Source organism: Panthera uncia, chromosome B4, assembly GCF_023721935.1.
Source record: "Panthera uncia isolate 11264 chromosome B4, Puncia_PCG_1.0, whole genome shotgun sequence".
NCBI lineage: Eukaryota > Metazoa > Chordata > Mammalia > Carnivora > Felidae > Panthera > Panthera uncia.
In genome coordinates, this window is record NC_064809.1 from 45,804,422 (window position 1) to 45,827,172 (window position 22,751).

The following is a 22,751-nucleotide window of genomic DNA, read 5'->3' on the forward strand; positions in this document are numbered from 1 at the left end:
GACAGGCAGAAATGTTACCCTGGAGCTCGAACATAGGTTTGCTCACAGGTATAGATTTGGAAACTATAGGTTTGGGTTAGCAATGCAAGCACTAGGTGTAAATGAGTGTGTGTGTGTGTGTGTGTGTGTGCAGTGAACATAAGGGGGCTAAAGGCAGAACCTACCAGTATTTAAGAGGTGGGCTGCAGAGAAGAAACATAGTTGAAAAAATTCCTGAAAGTAGCCCTAATGGCAGGAAGACAATTTCAAGGGATGGCCATTACTGACCCAACAAAGGAAAGGGACTTTGAACAAGGAACGTTCAATAGTCACATAACATGGAGGAATCCTAGAAGGTGTTCACTGGCTTTCTCAGAGCAAGTTCAGGGATGAGGCCAAGGGTAGGGAGGTGGGGAAGAGGTCAGGTGGCAAGAAAGGGCAGCCCAGCATTGCAGCAGGAGAAAGGCAGCGGGGACAGCATAGCACGGTGATGAAGGGGGTGACTCCAATGACAGATTCACGCACTCAGCTAATACTGATTGAACAGCCACTCTGTATGGAGCATTTGTGTAAGTCCTAGATACATCAGTAAATAAGAGAAAGGGGACAATCTCTTTTCATAAAACTTGCATTCTCAGATGACTTGAGTCTGAAGCCTCACTCTGACACTTCTTGCTTGTGTGGTCTTGGTACGTTATTTAATCTTAGTTTATCGGTCCACAGAATGGGTATGATGATAGGACCTATCTATTGGGTAGTTGTGAGACAAGGACCATAAACCACCTGGCCCATGAATGGTGCCTAGTTATCTCTCAATAAGTGTCAGCTATGGTAAGTGGGGTAATGGCAACTTCTTCCAGAGACTTGTCTATGGTGGGAATTCAGAGAGATTATAGCTAAAAGTGGACCCAGAAATGGGACAAGGCATTTGTCTGCACAGGAGAGGCCTGGCTTGTTTATGTACCCGGGGAAAGAGTAAGTCAAGTTGCAGAAAAACATAATTTGTGGCCTGAGAATCTGGAGGAAATTCCAAGGCCATGTGCTGCCATCCACATCGAATCCAGCACACCACCCCAAGGCTCAGTTAAGGGAAACTGAACGACCCAGCCTTTTGAGCGAATGACCTTGATCATGAACTCCTACGGTTCTTTATTTTTCCCTCTGTGTCTGGATTCTGAGCCGCTTTGTCCACATCTGGAATGAGCCCCCCGTGGGCCGTTGGCACACGCAGCAGGAAGCTGCCCCGTTACTAGGGTGACCATTCGCCCAAGGTTCCAACACGCTGTTTTTCATATCAACTTGGAATTTCAGCGATCGGTACATTGTGGGGTTTCTTCCTTCTCCAGATTCAGGAGCAGTGGGGGTTGTAGGAGCACGTGAGCTGTGGAATCAGATGGACCTCACAGCTGTCACCAAAGCCGTGGGGAAGAAAAAGGTTCCTTACCATCTCCGAACTTATGTTTCCTCCATGATGAACCCAGGAATAGTAATACCTACCTCACAGTGTGACTGCCTCATTAAACCTGAAAATGGAAAGTACATGACCCACGGCTCGGCACTCAGAAAGTGCTCAAAAAAGATCTGTGTTTCTCATCTCAATTAGCCCTTGGAACATACAGTAATTTAATAATAATAGAAATGATAAACACGAAGACCCGAAGGATATTACGTGGTCATTCACTTAACAATTTCTCATCTGTGGAACAGAAATAACAATAGCTACGCCCTGACCCCAGCACGGTAAGGATTACATGCCACAGGTCTGTGGTGTCACAGCTTTGTGCTTAGTTTGACTCTTGCTACCACGAAGGTAAACGTGAAAATGCCCCTGGCTGCTTTCCATCAGCTGAGAAATCTTGATACTAGAGGCTGCAGAGAGGTGGAAAACTGAGATGTGTTCTCTGTTAAAGTCTGGATAAGAATGTTTGAAACGAAGGGACCATGCGTACATTAAATATCAAGCAGGGCTGGTTGCAGACCAGGGAGCATTTCCAGGAGTGCTGATTTGCACACACTAGACCCCAAGACGTGATCCTCAGCTTTGTGCCATTAGAACTTTCTAGGCTGAGATGTATGGTTTTGTAGCCAAACCATCGGCGTGAAAGAAGTTGGGAGTGTAGCCACATCGAGACAAGTCGAAGGTCAAAGAAACATGGGCAGGCCAGGCTACCTGTGAGACCTTCCCTCATATTGTAAAGCGGGAACCCAAGATTTAGCACCTGGCAAATGTCACCATCGAAGTCCAGCAGCATGGATCCCACTGGCCCGGGGTTGCCGGCATGGCCCTCCCTCCTCCGTCACACCTCCTGCTCCACACTGTCTTGCGTTTACAGGCGTGCTCACGGCCCCTCGCTAGGCCAGGCCGCAGGATTTCCGGCCACTCCCTTCGGTTTCTCTGTTCCTATCTGATTTCCATTCACATCCAGATCCTCTGCACCTGGGAATCGGTCACAGGGCCGGGATGCTGAAATGATGGAACTACAGAAAGCCAGGCGGCCATCCAAATGCTATGTTAGCAATACAATTAACTGGTAAATGAGGATTTTTTTTTTCAGAGAAAATAGGCCTTTTATTATATGAGCCAGAACTCTGGTGTGCCTTCCACGACTGGGACCCAGGGAGGGCGACCCAGGGTTTGATCCCTCTGAGTCCTAGACACTGCTTATGTTGATTCTGTCTGCCATGATGGTGAGCCTGTCTTAGAAGTCAGTGAAGGTCAAAGGGAGAAAGAGAGAATATTGCATATACTGTTCTTCCTTAATGCCCCCTTCACCCAGTTGTTTCCCCAACACATTGCACATACACCATCCACTGAGCCTTTGCTGTGGCCATTCCTTCTGCAGAAAATGCTCTTCCCTGCATTCCTCAGGGCACGACCCTGCCGTCTTCAAGGGATGCTTTAGGGCTCACTCCCTCTCTGTGTGCCTGGTACCCTCTCAGGGAGGTCTCCCTGATCACTGTCCCCAGACTCTCTCCTTTTCCTCCTTCACTTTTCCTCGGAGCATTAATTCCCATCAGGTGCCCTAACTCTCTCTTACACGTTTAAGGGTCATCTCCCAGATGTGAAGTTCCACTAGCGAAGGGAAATCGGTCAGGTGTCATCACTGCTATCTGGTCAGTAACAAGCATTTACCTGGCCTAGCGCGGATGCTCAAATCCTTGTTGGAAGGGAGAAAAGGAGACGAAGGAAAGGGAAATAAAGATATAAAGAAAGGCAGAGTTGCATTTTCTTGCCCCAATCTCTCCATTTCATGTAGCAACCATCGTTCCAACTTGTACTCTAGGCTGAGCCCCTGCTCACGCCTCTGAGTGCAAAGAAGCATTTAGCAGTGGTCTCTCTCACTGGAACCTGCCAATCTAGCTGTGATCTTGGGACCAGGCAGAAAAAATTGGCATGTGAGAGACGTGGGCCTCACGAGAAGAAGGGGCCACACGTGTTGAAGTAACTGGAAAAGACTTCAAGGAAGAGCTAATGTTTGAGGTGGCATTTGATGGGGGTAGATGAAGTGGGATGATATTGTGATTTTTAATAAGAAATAGATATTTGGTCTTTACCCCCATACCTTCACAGAGCTTCTAAAACTCTTGGAATTTCCTAAGGGGTGAGAGAGATAAAGGTATGTTTTGTTATTCATAACAAGCCCCTTTCTACTGCACCTGAACTGATGTAAATGAGGTGCCTTTTGGAAAGACCCAGAATAACCACGGGGTGGGTGGGGGCTGGTTGCCAGGGGAGCCAACCTTGTGACTGGAGGGCTGGATCTTTCAGACCCACCTTCCTCCCACCTCCATCTCTGGGAAGAGGAGAGGGGCCAGAGATGGACTTAATCACCCGTGGCCAATAATGTAATCAGTTACGTCTACATGATGAAGCCTCCCCAAAGCCTGAGACAATGGTGTTTGGAGAGCTTCTGGGTTGGTGAACACCTGGGGGTGCCTGGAGAGGGCAGAGGAGCTCGGCGCCCTTCCTCACAGCTGGCCCCACACATCTCCTCCATCTGACTGTTCCTGACTTACACCCTTCTATAATAAACTGTCAACAGAGTAGGTAAAATGTTGAGTTCTGTGAGCTGCTCTAGCACATTAATGGAACCCGAGGAGAAGGTCACAGGAAATGCCGGTTCCTAGCCGGTCATTTTCAGGAGCACAGGCTACTACATGGACTTGTTATTGGCCTGGCGGGGGCAGTCTTGTGGGACTGAGCCCCGAACCTATGGGATCTGATGCTCTCTCCAGATACATCGTATCAGAACGAAACTGAATTGTGGTATTCCACAGCTGGTGTCACAGAATTGCTTGACGAGTGGAGACCGACACCTCTGGTCACAGAAGTGTTTTGTGTTGTAGTAGAGGAGAAACACAGGAGTGTTTTTCCTAAACGGGAGAGGTGGGGGTGGGGTTAAATAGGAATATCTGCCTGAAAGTGGGACCTTATCTGCTGTGACTGGGGAATAGTGGATAAATCAAATAAATAAATCAGCTCAGACTGTGTAAGGGAACACTAGACAAGGAGGCTGGAAAGTAAAGCCAGACCATAATGTCAGGGGAAGTGCTCCCATTTCATGCATAGGCAGTAGGGAGCCATAGCAGGCTTATGGTGGGGAATGGCCAAGGTTGTGTGGCATTGTGAGGTCAGCCTAGCAGGTCGGTCTGAAGGAGGGATTGGAGTGAGGAGCTCTGAGGCGAGAGGATCCTTCAGGACGCCATTGCCAGTGTCCCAAGGAGATCAGAGGGCAGCGCGGGGTGCATTCAGACAGTGTTCACAAGCAGATTTGCTAGAATTCGGCAACTGATCCGTGTTGGGTAGGGACTCGGGAAGAGGTAAGGATGACCCAGGCTTAGGGGCCAGAGGCTCAGGAGAATAGAAAGGTGCTTAAGGAGTGAGAGCTCACAGGGAAGGGGGATGCGTTTTTTTCAAGGAGCCTGTTTGCAAGCTGCCGTCAGCTGCCCTCCCCGTTGTGAGGGACAGCCTCAGGAGGAGGCTGCTAAAGTAAGTAATTTTTCCGGTTTTGCCCATCCCATGATGTTGCAGACCACCTGGGATACAGAGCTACACAAAATGGGATGCTAGGCAGCAGAACATGGGTCGCCTCGGGCAAGCCCTTGTACCAACGAATGCCTCAGTTTTTCCCCTTTCTGCTGGAATCCGGTGAGGCTGACTTTCACCAGCCCACTCTGCCGCATGCACATCTGAAAACAAAATGCTTGTTATGTGCATTGAACTCTTGGCCTAAAAGGAACTGTGGTGGAAACGGCCTGTCCACACAAAAGGTTACATTAGATGTGTTAGTAAATGTCCTGCTGGGCTATTCATACCGTGAGGAAGTGCAGGGGTGGGGTGGGGATATCTCCGAATAAGGCTGCATTCCAGCCCATGGAATCAAGCTCACCCCAGGGATGGTGCTTCTGCTGCCCTTCTGGTCCTTTGTGTGCAGCTGCCCTTTTGCTGTTGGCCCTCAGCGGCTCTGCTCTGTTCCTGTGCAGATGGCTCGGGCCCACCCTCACCCCCCAGGCTCCATCAGGGAAGGGTCACATTCGTGAGAGGACCGGAGGGGCACTCAGTGGGTCTGAGAGACGCAGGCTGGAAAGCGCTGGGACACTGGGGCATTGCAGGGACATGAGCAAGGCAAAGTTACTATTTTTCCTTCCTTGAACATCCAGACACAAAGCTACCTGTGGCATCTAGATTGCAAAGGGTAACTGGACCTATTGGCTTTGGGTAGCTGGGGACAGAACGGGGATTGTTATGGGTTGAATGCCACCTGTCTGGACCCAGGCCCACGTGAATGCAGTAGCCACTGTGCAATGGAGGCTCATGGGACAGTGCCTATTACTTTCCCACGTGATACAGGAGAGTAGAGATTTTTGCCCTCCGCCACGGAGGTGGCAAAAAAACTGGAAACATTAACAGTAGCCTGAAAACCAGGGCTCTAATCTCACTGGAAGAGTGGCTGAGGAAGCTCCTGCAGATCGAAGGGATCATGGGTCCAGGCTGCAGGTGCAGAAGCCAGTGTGAGAGGTGATTGTGGTCTTTCCTGAAGCATCCACGTGGTTGACGCGACTCCAGGCTTAGGATATGGCTCTCTGTTTTTATGGGCCAGCAGTCCCAGGGCAAGAAGTTGGCAGGGAGAGCCGGGTTGGCCTCCTGGAAGTCACGCAGGGGTGACAGCCTGCACTAACATGGAAAACATTCCCTTGAGGTCACGGTGCCTGCCAGTCTGGAGAACTGCCGTCATCTTCTTTCCCAGGGCTCCTCATGGTGAAGCTAAGCCTGGAGCACATCAAAGAAGCAAATTAAGGAGGGAGAGAAAGGTTTGGATTGAAAATAGAAACTTGACCCATGTCTGACATTCACCTTCATGTGGAAAAGGAGAGGGAGATTTGGCTTTCTGTGTTTCTGTTTTGTTTTGTTTCGTTACTGGGAAGGGCGACTTAATCATAGGGAAGGGTGTGTGTCTGTGTCTATATTTGGTTTCACTCTGCCCTCCCTTCTGCCAATCCTCACAAAATCGTGTAGTGAAGCATTCGATCTTTTTTCCAAGCTCTCTTGAGAAGGTCTCTTCCCAAGTGAGTTGTCCCCTCTGCCTCTCCCCTCCTCTCAACTATTTTTGCAATCCGTCCCTTGCAACCTGCTTCTCTGATGTTCACCCTGGCAGGTAAAAGCTCCATGGCTCTGAGCCCACAGAAGACATAGCAGGGTGCAAGAGCAATGGTGGTGGGTGAAGCAGGGACCTTCATCTTCTGAGCATTAGGGGCCGAGGGCTTGGCACCCATGACAGTGCACCGTGGGAGCATCTCCATGGCCAAAGCTGGGTTTGGGGAGGGTGATGTGAATTCCTCCAGTGGCTACGTGGCAGCCTAGAGGTTTCCTCATCCATTTTTCTTTACCACTTAGATAGTCACAGCAGCGAGTTGTGGTATGATGTGGGAGAGAGAAGATTGCCACCCTATAGACTCTAGAGGATGGTTCAGAACCAGTGTAGAGCCTGAAACACCGGAGATTAAAGCAAGGCAGTGCCTCAGCAAGAACCTGGTACGTTTTCCTGCCTGTAAGGGAAACATCTGTACTTGACTTAGCAGGATGGCGAGGGAGCGACACTGCAGTCAGGGGCTCTGGTACAGGCTCAGCTTTGTGGGAAATCAGATCGCAGATCCTCGGAAGTGTGGCTAAAAGGCAGCCTTTGCTTTGGAATTTCCTCAGATGTATCTGTGAACGAGAGAGCAGCACCGTGACACCACGGCGGCGTGGATGAAGAGCCAATCATCAAGTTTTGTGGGTTCATCCAATTCAGTTCTTGGTGGTAAATGTTTAGAAAGGATCTGCCAAGTTGTTTTCTTCACGTGAAGGTTTCGTAAAAGTGAGTAAACCAGAGTCATAAGGAAGGCTGTGCATCTGTCTCTATATTTGGTTCCATTTTACCTTCACTTCTGTCACATCAGTCTCGTCACCTTATGTTACATTTTTCTTTCCATAAATGTCTGCAATTATCTGTGCCAATCACCACGAAAGTAGCAGGGTGCAGTGGAGAGAGTGCTGGGCTTGGAAAACCCGGAATCTACTTTTTACTCACTTCATGACCTTGGGAAGGTCACTTTCCCCACAGTGTTCTCATCTGTAACATGATAATAATACTATCTGCCTCCCTACTTGTCAGGGATGGTATGAGACTCAAAAAGGCAACTACATGGAAGCACTTTCTCTTCCCAAGACACCTACTTCTATCCTCCTCTCTACCCTTATCAACCTCCCAATTCCAGAGCTCTCTCCATGATTACATATGAATGCATCTATTTCTCACTTCAACTCAGGTACGGTTTTCACAATCTGTTGTGGAGGCATTCTTCAAAATGAGTCTCTCTGGAAGAGAACCTCTTCTCTGAAATTAATGCATCCATTCCAGACTCAAAGGCTCATCTGTTTGGGGCCAAATGCAGAGGGCACAGGTAGCATCCTGCCTGGAAGTCAATCCCCAGGTTTGCTGGGGCCACATATGACTTTTCAAGACTCCACCCAAGCAAGTACTAACACAGGAGTTCCTTGAGGGCAGGACCTTCTTTTCTGTTTTGCAAGCTCCTGTATCTTTCACTCCTAGAACATTGTCCAGCACATAGTCGACACTCAGTAAATATTTGGATGAATGAATGAAAATAAGTAGAAGCAGAGGAAGCTCTGCCTTTCCCCTATCATCTTCACATAGGACTTGCCCAGGAATCATCTCCATTGCCCCAAAACCATGTTTGTAATCATTAGTTAACTTGGAGCAGACCAGCCTTACCAAAATCTGCCAAGTTTACCCTAATCAAAAGAGACACAGACAAAATAAATACGATTTCCTTTTCTCTCCCCCCACCACCACAATCATCAGAATAAATATAACACATAAAAACATGTAAGCATCTACTCATATAAATTATATTATTATTGAATAAGTTACATAGAAAATTAATTATAAATTATATATTATGTAACTAATGTTATGTAAATATAATTATATAAAGTTGTCAGGGCGTATGTCTCCTAATTATATGCAGTTTGCAAATTAATTAACTTGAATTCTCCTACCGCTGTGATACAGCAATGAAAGCAAAACTAAAGTCCAACATTAACTGTGATAGAACAAATAAGTCTAGCTCAGGAGGTCTTTTCTTAAAGGCATCAATTGAAATGGAGCTCCATATTTGTTCCACACCCATGAGGTCTGTTTCCTGAAACATGACATCTGTTATTTGTATAACACAGACATGCTTATCTCGGCTTCACGGGGAAGCCTGTGCAAAGCTTTTCCTCCATCCCCATGTTGTGATCGGGCAGCTGGGCTAGAAAGAGAGTGAGTGCTTGGTGCCGAAAACAAGTTTTTCAGGTAACCCAATGTGGTCATCGGGGTTCAGTTAGGAAACAGAAACCACAGCAATAAACGGAATTGGGAAACTTTCAGTTGAAGAATTGTTTGCGGAGTAATTGTTTACTGGAAAGGTTGAAAGACAACTCTGCAGAGAAGGACGTCCACCTCTTGCACGAGGGAAGAGTGCACAAGGAAATGACTCTGTAGTTAGAGGAGAGCCCTGCAAGGCTGAATCAGCCGCTGTGGTGGGAACATGGCTGCTGCAGGAGCACACACTGGCTGACTGTGAAGGAACTGGCTGGAGGAAGTTCTGGAACCCTGGGAACTGGCCACCAGTGTGGGACGCATTTAAGGGCCAGTTGCAGGAAGAGAAGCTGGTCCTTCAGCCTCCCAGTGTCCCTCTAGCGCCCTCTATTGGCAGAGCCTAACGTCAAGAGGCTGGCAAAGGAGAAAGGGAGCTTGCAGAGACCAACTGTAGTATCACAAAGCCGGGCAAGCAAGGGTCCATGGGGAACCTGGGGGCCCAACTTAATAACTGACACCTCCCCAAAGGACATATGGGGCAAAAACTATTTCTGGGTTTTATATATTCTGGCCACTAATCCTTTTTGTATTCACTGCGCCATAGAGGTTTTGTTCCGTTCTCTCCCCCATCTGATGGCTCTGATTTTATATTTTATGGCATTAAATGAAATCACCTTGGAACCTTGGCTCCGTATTAGCATCATCCAATGAGCTTTTACAAAATACTGAGAACTTAGCAACTGTATTTTAAAAATCTTCTCAGGTAACTCTGATTTGCAGCCAGAGTTGAACATCTCTGGACTAGGTGTGGCAAGAAGGCAGGTTGGCACACAGATAATATGACTTGGGGTCAGTGTAGGCCTTCAAAGGCTCTCTAGTGGAAAGGTTCTGGGGTAAGATGGATCTGTTCCACCTGTGCAACTCCAGGCAAATTAAACACCCTCCCTAAACCCCAATTTCCTTCTCTGTGAAATAAGAGATGGGGAGGGAAACGTGACCTGTCTCCTCATTCGCATGAAGAGCAAATGAAATAATCTATGCGACATATTTAGCACAGGGCTGGTAATTATTAAGTATTCAATAAATGATATTTATAGTGACAGAGATGATGACTGTTTTCACTTGCAAAGATCATTTGTGTATGACTTTCTCTGAATGGCAACCAACTGTGACCCTTTGGACAAAGCAGGATGTTACAGTGTCTAAAGGGACCAGTTTTGCGAAGATGGGTGCCTTAGTGAGTATAAGTAGCTAATTGTAGGGTATCAGAAACAGACAAGTGATTACCAAGCTGCTACTAGACATAATGAGATGGTGTTACATTTGTCCAGAGTACTCCACAGTTTCCAGAATCACTTTTGCTTATTTTCATTTCATTTCCAGAATTCACTCCTTTTAGTAGCTTAGTAAAGCTGTTTGACTTCATGGTGAAAGTGGGGTGTCTGGGATGGGTTTTGTTGGTTTTAAACTGATGATCTTTTACTTAAGAGTGCTGAGATAAATTTCTAGGCCTAAGAGGGAGTCTCTCCTGCCTGGGATGCCACGAAAGCAAACCAAAACTCAGATAAAACTTTGTGTCCCTGTAAATGCTCTGCTTGACCAGAAACACAGCATATCCAGTCAGCCGACCCTCAAATGCCATGCCAGTTCTGGGCTCTGTACTTACCCCTTTGCTCCTTACTCTTTGTCCTGTACAAGCTTCCTGTCTTCTGCCCCAGTTTGCAGGCCTCTGGACCCTTGGGAATGGAGACGGCCCACTTCACAAAGTGTTAAGTTTGTATCACCTACATTGTCTTTTTAAATTTTTTTTTTTAACGTTTATTTATTTTGGGGACAGAGAGAGACAGCATGAACGGGGGAGGGGCAGAGAGAGAGGAAGACACAGAATCGGAAGCAGGCTCCAGGCTCCAAGCCATCAGCCCAGAGCCTGACGCGGGGCTCGAATTCACGGACTGCGAGATCGTGACCTGAGCTGAAGTCGGACGCCTAACCGACTGAGCCACCCAGGCGCCCCTACATTGTCTTCTTTAATCATTTTAAACAACAACTGTGTGGTTTTGGGCAAATTGATGGATCTCTCCAAACATCAATAGCAACATTTATGAAATGGAGTTATTAAGAGGATTACATGAGGTCATGAATGAATAGGCCTGGAAGATAATAGGTACACATTAAATGATAGTTTATTTCAGGTGTAACTTGAAGGAAAAATACCCTCTCCTTTGGCATCTGAGGGGTTTCTTGGATAGGCTAAAACTTGCGCTGCTGTGTGCTTTGGGATGAAGAAAGGATATACCCAAATATTAAATTTAATATAAAAAAAAAAAAAGCAAAAGGGAGAGACAGAGAAACTTGACATTCAAAGCTTTTGTGGCTGTGTGTATTTAAACGATGTAGGTGGGACGCCTGGGTGGCTCAGTCGGTTGAGCGTCCGACTTCGGCTCAGGTCACGATCTCGCAGTCCGTGAGTTCGAGCCCCGCGTCAGGCTCTGGGCTGATGGCTCGGAGCCTGGAGCCTGCTTCCGATTCTGTGTCTTCCTCTCTCTCTGCCCCTCCCCTGTTCATGCTCTGTCTCTTTCTGTCTCAAAAATAAATAAATGAAAAAAAAAATAAACGATGTAGGTGGTCTACATGTGTAGAGGGCCGTTCTATTAGTCATTGGTGGGAGAGAGCAGGAGAAAAATCACAACACTGCCACTGCTTTGCTCTGAAACGAGAAATGCTATATCCATGATAGAAACGCAACTTCTTTGAGTATGCTGCAGCAGTTAGGAGGAAGGACTAGTATATGCATGCGCATCAAGGGGAGGTGTTAGGGAAGGGGCGGGGACTGTTGCAGAATTAACTAGCTTTTAAGGTGTGACAGGTGATGAGAAATGATGAGGATCATGCTAAACTCAAGAGCTAATACTATCCAGAGGCATCCAAGTTTCAATATTCAAAAGCTGTGCCAATAAAAAAAAAAAATCCAGTTTCCTGCTGGAATCAGCCTGCAGGGCTCCAAGTTTTGACCTTCAATTTAGACTCCATTATCTGTGGGATGATAATAGGGGTTCCTACTGGTCAACCTGAAAAGCCATCCCCCTATTCTAGTGGGGGAAATGATGATTGGCTTTGGAGAACTGAGGCCCACCTTCGGTCGTCCTGATGAAGCTCCCTGTGAGGTCAGACTGGTTGAATTACTATGGTCATAAGCATGTTCTGGGGGGATTACAATGCCCTAGGGATTGTCCGGCAGATGGGAAGGGGCTAATTCCTAGGTAAAGAACATCATCAGTTAGGATAAGTTTCCCAAACCAAGGGGATGCAGAATCAGAACTCCAGCTATGAAAGGTTGAAAAAAGAGGTGCATCCTTAGAAGGTCATTGTGGAGTAAACCCAGGAATTATGATATATCCATAGTCTCTTATTATAGGCTTAGCTTTTTGAGTTTCCTTCTATGATCATGGGAGGAGTCATATTTAATGTCCGTTTCAAATTTAAAAATTTGTATGTAGAGTTTCCTTTAGATAGACTAACTTTTCAGTATAGCTACATGTAGCCATGTATTGTGACAGGATGTACTGTTACTGGATTGTAACAGTACACTGAACCTTCCCTATACTCATTCTGCAACTCCAAAAGAAGAGGAAAGAGGTCCAGGAGTTCCAGAGAGTGACCATCTGTGGGGTGGTGGTCTAGAGTGAGGTTGAGAGTGACCACAGACGACAGCTGCAGCATTGAGTTGACTGAGACTATGAAAACTCCTTTCTCCAAAATACACTGACAGTGGTAGTGGTTCTCATTCTGGCTGCATATTAAAATCACTGGGGTGGGGGGTGGTTTTATTTCTTTATTTTATGTTTTATTTTTTATATTGAATAGAATTTATTGTCAAATTGGTTTCCGTACAACACCCAGTGCTCATCCCAACAGGTGCCCTCCTCCGTGCCCATCACCTACATTCCCCTCCCGCCCACCCTCCATCAACCCTCAGTTCTCAATATTTAAGAGTCTCTTATGGTTTGCCTCCATCCCTCTCTGTAACTCCCCCCCCTTCCCCTCCCCCATGGACTGCTGCCAAGTTTCTCAGATCCACATGTGAGTGAAAACACATGATATCTGTCTTTCTCTGCCTGACTTAGTTCACTTAGCAGAATACTCTCCAGTTCCATCCACGTTGCTACAAATGGCCAGATTTCATTCTTTCTCATTGCCAAGTCGTGTTCCATTGTATATATAAACCACATCTTCTTTATCTGGGGGGTGGTTTTAAAATGCTCAATGCCCAAGCTGCATCCTAGAATAACTGAACAGAATCTTCGGAGGATGAGACCCGGGCATCAACATTTCAAAAGCATCCGGATGACTCCAATATGCAACCAACATTGAGAACTCTAGGTAACCTTTGTCAGGGGACAAGCAGGCAAGTTGACATCAGGGTTTAGAGGTAAGACAACTGAAGTCCGCTGAAGTTGAAAAATCTGTTAAAGACCGCAAATGATAGCTTTGGCATAAGTTTTCTGACAGGCTCCGAGACTCTGTGTCAGAACTGCCTTTCTGGTGGTCTTTCCTGTTCTCTTGTTTCATTCTAGAATTTCGCAAGAAGTTGCTTCCTGGGAATAATTTATATTTTTGAAAGGATTATTTGGGGTTTGTAAAAGGATGAGAATAGAAACATTTAAGCCAAAGGATCAGGGTAAATATTCAAGTGACAAATGCAGAGAAATATCAATCCTGGAGTAGTCTGGGAAGCCTGTCTTTCAGGGACAGTTAGTTGGCTGAGGAGGACATGACTGGGTGTCCCTTTAGCCTGCTTTTGCTAATAGTTCCTTACAGTGGCACTCACGGTGGCATAGGGATGTGAAGAATACAGGTGCTCTGAGCTATTTTAAGAGCCCCAGGTGGTGGGTGAGGCAGGTAGCATAAAGAACAGACACCTGCCACAGTTTTGAATATTCCTACAGGGTGATCTGATCAGGTGAGTCTATCTGTTTTGTTTTGTGTTGTTTTTTTGAGATGCTCTGGTCATGATCAAAGCTTTAACTATGTCCTTACTGGGGGTTCCCGCCAGGATTCAGATACCTTACTCTTAAGCTTCCCTCATTTAAAACCAGAGTCAAGATTTGAGTGGAAGTCTTGTCTCTCCCAACTTGTTTTAAAAACAAGTCTCAGATTTTTAAGTTGAACCTACTGTACAACTTTCATATTCTTGTTAAAGCAATTCTATGGCCCAAGGACAACTTGGGATTTAAAGAAATATCTCTGTAAGTGAAGAGAATTACTGTATCTGGGAGGAACTCTGGATTTATGTTAAAGTTTGTCTACTTCCAGGTATGTTCAGAAAGAAAGGAAACTTTTGTTGTTGTTGTTTCAGTAGAAAGGAAAATATAGGAGGAGCCCTTACAGAGAATCCCCCTGAGACAATAACTCTGAAAAGACAATACATCATCCTGGAGGATGCCCTGAACCAGGGATCAGAAGTGCTGGATTCCAGCTGGGACTTGGCCACACATGAGTTCATTGAGGCTCCTTAGCCATAAAATAGGGTTCTCTGCAAAGTCCTTCCAGGTACTAGGATTATAGGAGGAACACACGACTCTTAACAAAGTGATGTTGGAATGTGCCTTATGATTTCCATTTGCAAAACTAAATATATCTATGCTATTTTCTTTTATTATCAGAAATATCACTTAACTTGAATAACTCAGAAATCAAGAAGAGAAATAATCTGGCACCTATATATACAGTCAGTAACAGAGTTGGGACTAGAGGAAAAAAGAAGGCTATTCAGGTACATGTAATAGCTCAAAGGACAGGTTAGAAAGCCAGACCAAGTCTTTGTTTCTTGTCTTGGCTGTGGGAAGAGCTGAGTCACCTTGTGACTAGATCCATATTGCTTTGTCCATATGGAAGATGTATGTGACTAGCTAATTCTTTTAAATGTACTGCACATTGGTTACAATGAGGTCCAATTTGCTCCCTTGATACTTCTAAGCAATGGAAGAAGAATGCATTAAAGAGTAAGACAATTATCAATTTACAGGAAATACATAAGACAGAGGAACATGTTAATCATTACCATGAGGATACCACCAGCAAAAACCAACTGTGGGAACCTCTATGGGATAAAAGACTCCATTTGTTCAACAAATAAATTTCAAGATAAAAATAGAGAATTGAGGGGTGAACATATAGATTCAAACTGAAGTTGAGAAATAGCAACCAATTGTTTGGACCTTATTTAGCTTATGATGAAATAAAAACAACTATAAAACAGTGTTAAATTTGAGACAATTAGAAATTTGAACAGCAACTAGATATTTGCTATCACAGAATTGTTGCTAAGGTTTGATGTCATACTGGTACCGTGGTTACTCTAGAGTCCTTAATTTTTAGAGATATATAGTGAAATATTTATAGAGTGAATTATACAATTATGGAACTTGCTTCTAAATAATATGGAGGAAAGGGATAGGATACGGTTGAAACAGGACCAGCATAACTTGGTAATTGCTGAAGCTGGGCAATGGACACAGGGAGTTCATTATACTATTTGGTCTACTTTTGAATATGTTTAACACTTTCCATGCTGAAAAGACAAAAAAGGTAGATGACAGTTATTACGGAGGGAAGAGTCTTACAGAAACTAAAAAATGGCGCTACGATTACAATCATTTAATTTCGCCCAACCCCCTACCAAGAGAGCACAGCATCAGCTAGCAGAAACAGATTCCCAACTCAACCAGAGTCATGAGTCCAGACTACTACTGACAACCAGAAACTGACTAGAAAATAAATTTTTCCCCACCAACATCTTGTTATAATACATTTTTCTAAGCCAAGTAAAGAAAGCACAAAGACTACCCCCGCCCTCCCAAAAAAAACTCTGATTCTGGATTTTTTTTACCCTGATAATTTGTGGTAGGTTTCTTTATTTTTTGAATATAAAGTGACAGAAATAATTTGCCATTAGAAAAGAGAAAGAATCTTTGACTATTTACAGCTTTTATACATCACAAAGTTTTTCTTGTTTTTATGTTGTGTCTTTTTTTTTTTTTAATTCATTTTAATTTTTGTTCCTGCATCATTTGAACAAGCCCAAACTGGAAATCTATACAGCTCACAAAAAAGCCCTCCACCCAAAAGACCCCCCACCCCCACCCAACCCCAATGAGAAACAAGATAAATCAAAAGAATGAAATCAACTTATTTCTTTTTTTTAAGGTAAGTCATTTGCTTATATATATACTTGTAATTATTTTTTTTCAAGTTCAAACACCAAAACCCAAGAGAGAAAGGAAAAAATAAAAAGACCCAGTCATCCGCCCCCTCCCCCCACTCCAGAATCTCAATTGATCCCTGCACGTCCAAAATAAGAAATATATATTTACAGAAAACAAACAAACAAACAAAAAAAAGAACTTGGAGGTGGATGGGCTGGGGATCTGAGAGTCAAGAGGAAGGAGAGCCGGCCCCAGGGAGGGGGAGCAGATCTGGGCCTCACAGAGTCAAGGCAAGCCTGAATCTTCTGTGTTTTCCCTGGGGAGCCTACTGCACTGGGGAAACTATGAACGTGTCCCCTCTGCTGTGTGACCTCAGGAGGGGGGCGGCTCTGAGTTTGCAACCCAACCCTACAGTGGATTCATATTTTGTGGTTTCCATCATCATCACCCCCTCACAAATACATGTGTACGCACATACTCACGGGCACACACGCACGCCAGTCATTGTGGCTAATGTAATTATGACGCTGATGGAGCACTGAATCCTGTCAAGTGGAAGAAAAGAGATGTGCCCTTAGGGACGAGAGCTCATTGCCCTGTCCCGTCCCCTCTCTGTTCTCCACTGCAATATGCCGCGTAGCTCCCTGAAATGTTTCCACAAGCATCAGGGCTACTCTGAAGTATTAACGCTGGGATGGTCATTGGGTAACAAAGCTCCTATGAAGATTTGCCCCTCACTTCCTGCAAATTTCCTTAACAAACAGGCGCGCACAATTAACCAGGTGCGGCAGGCAACCTGAACTAGGGGAAATCTGAGGCAGATAGATGGAAGCCATGCTGTTTTCTGCTCAACTTTGGAAGGTTGCACTCCCAGAGGCCAGAAAGCAGAGAGAGGGCATGATGAAACCATCCCTGGCTAGCTTCACTTGTTTCCTCCTCCCTCCTAAATGGGTTTCTATATGTCTTCAGTGCATAAAGACCAGATAATCCCTTGAGTTGGTTGCAATATCTTTTCAACACAAGAGCCAAGCATGGCATTCAACAAGCCAGGATGAACACAATTTAATCTTTTGGGGGAAAATGCCAGGCAGGAACAAGACTAAGCCAAGGGGTCCTTTTCCTGGTGACAGAGAAGCTGCACCAGTAGCAGCCATCACTGTGACCAAATTCCTGCCCTGTTCCCGAATCTGTGGAGGCTTGGAGAACTAATGCACTAGAAATGGCTGAACAGCTTCTGTATCTTTTCGAATTATGAGAGGTACCCTGTGCAAAGAGCGCGGGAAATGAAATAGAATGAGCACGCCATCTGTGTTAGAAGTTTGTGGAATGTTCCTGGGGGTAGACTCTAGGTTGCTCCTGCTCAATCTCCAAAAGCCAATATGGTGGATTTTTATTCTTGCCTCCTTTCGTGAAATTTCTGATTTTTTCAGGCCCTTCCTATAAGCCTTCACTTATTCCCTTCACGCAGCCCCACTCAAAGTCTTTTTCCTAACTCTCTCTTGCTCTTTCAAACCTTTCCTTCAGGTCTTTAAAAGACTTTCAATCATCTTCTATGCTACTGTCCCCCTGGTCCTCTCTAACACAAGAAAATACTAAATAACAATGATCAGCCAGAGAACACTTTAATTTAGCAAAACTGAACAGAAGGAGATCTGCTTTCCGATCCTTTTACTTTGATTTTTTTTTTTTTAAAAGATAAATGAGGAGAAAGGTGAACAAAGAATTATGATTCCCTTAGGAAAACTACCTTAGTTGGGAGCCTTGAAAATAGGACAAGATTTACTGTAAAAATATGCTCTTTCCAGGGCAAAGAGTCAAAATGTGGCCTCAACCCACAATCACATTTGCTTATGTCTAAAAAATATGCTACGGCCTACCAAAGAGGGCAATAGAGCTTTTAGTGTAAGTTAAAAAACAAAAAAACAAAAGCAAAACAAAAACAAAAACAAAAACAAAAACACAACAACCCAGACATCAGGATTGAAGAAGAGGAGCCAGAATTCCCTGTGCTGCTGGCAAGACCCTATCTCCATCACTTGGAATCTTACCACTTCAGTCTGACAAAGGGACCATCAAGATTGATCCAAAATACCTGTAAGCCTTGCTTGGGACAGTCACCATGAGAAGCCCAAGTCTCATCACTCAGACATTCATTCCCAGATGACCAGCCATTTCCCATCTGAGCTCATCTCCCATCCTTTACGAGCTCCCTGTATCCTTCCATGAATCAGTGGTTCATCATTGGCCACAACCTTGACAACTGCTCTCAGCTTGCTCTCACAGAAACTCGGCTTTTCCTTGAGGGCCTTGTAGCCCTCTCAAGGGGAGACATTTCTTCTCCCACGTTTCCCATGCCACTTAGAACCTTCCTTTCTCCTCATTGCTATGGCTGGACCACCACCCCCCTCTCTTCTTTAAAAATCAAAAGAAAACAAGATGAAAAACCAGCTTCGAGGCACATTAGACTATACCAGCTGCTTTTCCTACTTGAAGCAGTTGTTTAAATACTCTAGGATCACCCTCATTCCAGTCGCTGTCTTCAATACCATTCCTGTCATAATTTGTGTTGCCTTCCATAGCCACATAAACCATCGTTCCCACCTCCTGGCCGCTCAGTTCCTTGGCCTCTGCTCCTTCAGTAACTTTTCCCTCCACCTAACCTCTGCCCACAGCCCCACACCAGCCCAGACCATGTCACTACAAATAATTGCAACATCCCTATAGTGGAAGCCTCGAGCATCCACTCTGACTCATCTCCTAATTTCCAGATGAGTCCTCCTAGAACATGATTCAATAATTTGGTGACTCCAGTCTGCATCTCAGTCTCCTCCCCTGACCACACCTCATTGTTTCTGATTCCCTAAAAATCCTCACTTTTCTCCTCACCCAACTTGGATTCCATGGCCAATCATCATCCCTACTTCACAATTGCCCTTAACTGTGTCTTACTGTCTTCACTGCATTCACCCGGTTAAACCCCAGCCCTGCTTAAATTTAACTCTCTAAGCTGGATGGAGCTGAAGAAAATTTCTTAAATTTCTTTTGAACTCACGACTTGAAGAAACTCAAGTCAGTCCTTTCTGTCACCCAGCATGTCTCCTACACTTTCTTTGTTGCTTTACTCTTCTGCTACATGGCTATATAAAGTAATTCCGATCTTTTTCTCTTCCCAAACCTCTAATACTCCTGATATTCAGTCTTAGCTGATCAACTTCCTTTGTATTTCACTAAAAAGACATCAATCAGAAAAGATGTACTCCCACCATCACATTTACCAACCAATTTAGGCATGTGTCCAAGTTCACTACTCTATTACTCTAACAACCTGGTTAGTCTCCTAAAGTCACTGCCCACCTGTGCCCTGGATCTCACCCGCTCTCATTTCATCAAAGACATCATTCCAGCAAGTGTCCCCTCCCCTGGGTCATTCTGGTCAGCCATATACAGGCTGTTATTTCTCCCATCTTAAAAAAAAAAATCCCTTCTTGGACCTCACAGCCTTTACCACCTCCTGCTATTTCTGTGTTCTCTTCACTCCTAAGAGAGTTGGTAGTTCTTTTTGTCTCCATTTCCTCTCCTCCCATTCTTTCATGAACCCACCACTTTCATGCCTATGTCCCCACCTGTCCACTGATACAGCTTTTTCTCAGCTTATCAGTAAAATGACCTCCATGTTCCCAGATAATCTTATTCTACTCCTTGATTTGCTCCTGGCCGGTCCTCCCAGTACTGCTTTCTCTTCATCTCTGAAGGCTCTGGCCCAGGGACTCTCTTCTGTTTAGTCACTCCCTGGATCCAGTCTCATGGCTTCAAATACCATCCAAATGCCTACGAATTCCAAATTTATATCTTTAGGCTCTACTTCATCCCTAAACTCCAGACTCATATATCCAATAGCTTAATCAGCATTTCTACTTAGGTGTCTGATGGACATTTTAAACCTACTATAGGGCTCTCTTCCCCAATCTGCATTATCTATAGGATTTCCATTTGATTAATGGTGACTCCAAACGTTCCAAACCGGTAGCTGACTCCAAAAATTCTAGGGTCATTTTTGATTTTTTTTCTCTCTCTTACTTAATGTCTAATACAACAACAAAACCTTCAAAATATTTCCAGAACCCGACCATTTTTTCACCACCTCTGCTAACACTATGGTCCAAGCCACTGTCATCTTTTACCTGGATTAATGCAATAGCTTCTTAACTGGTCTCACTGCTTCTCTTGTTGCCTATGCTCTCATGGTATACTCTCAACACAGCTATCACCGTGCTTCTTTTAAAATGGAAGTCGGGTCATATCAGTTTCAACTCAGAATCCTCTAGTGACTTCTCAGCTTGCTCTTGGTAAAAGCCTTTAACACTGGCCTACAAGTCCTGTGTGTCAATACCACCTCTCTGACCTCTTCTCTCATATTCTCCTCACTCATTGGCATCCCGGCTCTTCCTCAAGGATGCCAAGCATGTGGTTTGACCTCATGGTCTCTGCAATTGCTTTCTCTTTGAAAAACTCTTCATATAGAAAGCCCCACAGTTTACTCCCATTGGGGCCATAGCTCAAATGTTACCTTTTTATAGAAACTTTTTCTGTCCATCCTACAGAAAGTAGCAACCCATACCCATATCCTGCCCCCCTTAATCTGTGTTGTTTTTCCTCTGTGGCACTTTGAAGTATCTGACATGAAATTTATGTATTTATTGTCTATGTCCTCTCATAAATACGTAAGCTTCAGGAGGGTATGGACTTCATGTTGTTCACTTCTGTATCCCTGGCATGTGCTTTTTATTCAATAAATAGCAGTGCGTGAATAAACCATCTTTGTAAAACATGCTCCTACAGGCCAAATCTCCCAAAAAGAAGACTTTGAGGAAAAAAAAATCTGAATATTTATTTTAAACTTTAACCAGATTCCTAAATGACAAGAGTAGAATTTACATTCTGACTTGAGAACTCTCCTTGGGTTTGCTACTTTTTTTTTTTTAATAACTAAGAAATGAAATGACCTTGAGTCTCACTCAATGGCTCTTTCCCCCTCTCCTTCTGTTTTCTAAGTCCTAAATCCATTGTGGGTACAATAGCATTTATAGAGATTCTAATATTTGGGAAGATTACTTAACATCTTGGCCTTTCTGGTTTGCTTAGACCATATGATCTATTGCCCTTTAATAATATTTTATAGCTTAAAAGATCATGTGTCTGAGTTGGTAAAATCCATGTTAATATGTGTAAGACTCAGGATTAAATCAATCCATAAAATGCCTATTTGTAATCTAATCTACCAATTTCCTTCCTGAGGTAAATAGTAATCAGATTAGAAACCTGGTGTTTTCACTGGGGAAGAGAAGAAATAATTTTATTTAAAAGATTTTCTCTCTCAGAGGTGACCTAACTTCGTGATCCAAAATCATTCCAAAATTGAAAAAAAGGTTCAGCTAACTCTATTCCCCTGATATATTTTGTTCTTCACAGTGCCCTTTGGCTTCCCAATTTAAGTAAATGTAATCATAATGGGTCTAAGGCTCTTCTACTCAAAATATTCTTGACTGGAGAATGAAAATCACTTGAGAGAAGCTGCCCTAAAGGTCTGTAGATGAATTTTTGAAAAGTTAAGGTGCAATGTTTATCAATGTCTTCCTGGAAGGAAGCCTATGCCTCTTTCTAAAGTTATTCTGTTGCCAATGTTTTGCACAATCAATAGCAGCAAAGCTTCTCCTTCTGCCAGAGCTCATAGGGAGCAGCAAACACATCATTTATGGAATAGACCACAGCACCTGGATGTTGGTGTCATCATCTCTTCACCCCCAAACCATTCTACCCTGAGTTCTCCCTTCATTGCGTTTAAAAATTTCTAAGCTCAGTGAGGAGCATTTTTTTCAGAGTAAAGCTCTTTGTCTACTTGTTACTGAATCTGTTTCCTATTTCACTTTTCTCTCTCTCATTCCAAAGGAGACACGATATAAATGCTTAAAAATATAATGTACAACAGCTCATTGGGTGAGAGACTTAGAAACTCTGTGACGTTAGGGTACTGTCATATCACCAGCACGTTCAGACTGACACCTGAACATCCCACATCACACAGGGGTTGTGCTTTGAAACAATAAAAAAGAGAGAAGACAGTAACAACCACAAAATGCCTCCATATACACGACAGGCACCTCAATCAAAGCCCTGGTGCACATTCTCACAGAGAATGCTTAAAATTCCAAAGCACACCCCTCTCCACTGGTAGAACTGCAGGCTATCACTGAGGGCACACCATTTCCCAGCACTTGACCTTGAGTTGAAGCACCTGGTAATATGGCCTTTCTTGTTTGCTTATCATTCTCCTTTTTACCTTCTCTATCTTCCCAAGTTAAAATACTGAGAAAACCGTGAGAAATTACCAAGAGTTGCTTTAACAATCTAATAGTTTAGATAATGCTGCATCTTAAGGAACACATCCCTCCGTCATAGGAAAGGAGGAGAGGAGGGAAACAAAATCATGACAAGGAACCAGGAGAGCTGCCAGGAAGACCGAGAGGCGAGAAGAGTTTCCATGTAAGGAACCTGGAAGGTTCAATGCTAAAACTTACACTGAAATTGCCAAAGACATAGGTATTTTGGCCTATTTCCTATTACAGCTATTATTCTCTTTGTTCAGTACCAAGCACTAAAACTTGTTTTGGAATCACGGCTGCCAGGAAAGGAAGAAGAGGTG